Below are 1,304 nucleotides of genomic sequence, written 5' to 3' on the forward strand. Positions count from 1 at the left end.
TGACGTCAATAATTCAATGACGTCATGGGCCAATTATTTAGCCCAATGCAAAATTGACATGGCAGTATCGACAGCCTGCATTATGCTAGGTGCCCATTCATTCGTGTTTTTCCTGGGTTTTTTTTATTATTGATTTCGTTAAATGTGCTGGAAAGATGGACATGAAATGAAATGAAATGAAATGAAATGGGGTTTAACGTCCTACTGTTCTGCTCCTATACTGGGCTAATTAAGACGGGCATACGCCATACAGTGTGCTATGAGGGAAATTTTGCCCGGGCAGCGGCACTATCGCCTACTCTTATATCGAATTCCAACTGCCAAGGGATCTTTTACGTGCATTCTAATGTATACACGGGACCTCGGTTTTTCGTCTCATCCGAAGGACTAGACAGCTGTCCTTGTCAGGCCCTCCGTCCTGCATCACTGACAAGAGGGAACCACGCCGGAAAATCTGGATGAACTTTCTCGGCCAATACAGGGATCGAACACCCGACCTCCAGACTAGCGAGCCAGCGTCTTACCCACTTAGCCACGTGATCCCCTCAACTTGACGGTTATCTAGGGGATATTACAATTAGATTGCACGTACAATGTGATACAAATAATGTCGCCAGCTATCGATGACATAATATGGAGTTTTTAACTTTCATTTTAAAACAGGTTAACCATATCGTACGTATTCCATGGGACATATGATGCAATATTTGGGTTTTCTTTAATAATTATTGTTGCAGACCTAGATTATGATAAGTATGGTATTATATAAAAGAAAATAATATTTATTTTCTTGGTAATAGTACTCATTAACAGTAAAGTTAAAGGCAAAGCTATTTTATCCCATTAATCGCGTAATTGATAAATTTACTAATTTCGAACCGTTCGTAAGTTCACAAGATGTCAGCTGTACTTGCGCAATTAATTGATTTACCTGGGTTTTTTTTTACCTATTTTAAGTATACGCTTACCCATTATCAATGTCAACTTCATATATATCACATATTATATTTTACCACTCTTGCATACTTTTTGTTTATTTTGAAACGTAACTGTTACGTTTCAAAATAAACAAAAAAGTATGCAAGAGCGATAAATTATTAAGGGAGATAACTCCCTTTAAATACGTGTAAACATCTGGGGGCGTTTTTCATTATTGATATTATTTGATCATATTTATCTGGCTAAAATTAATGATGTCAATCGTTTGTATAATAACTAATAAAGTAACTTGATAATCAAGATGTAACATTAGAATTACCACCCTTGTTTACACTTTGAACCTTGTGTTGTTGTTATTTAGATTT

Source organism: Patella vulgata, chromosome 6, assembly GCF_932274485.2.
Source record: "Patella vulgata chromosome 6, xgPatVulg1.2, whole genome shotgun sequence".
Lineage (NCBI taxonomy): Eukaryota > Metazoa > Mollusca > Gastropoda > Patellidae > Patella > Patella vulgata.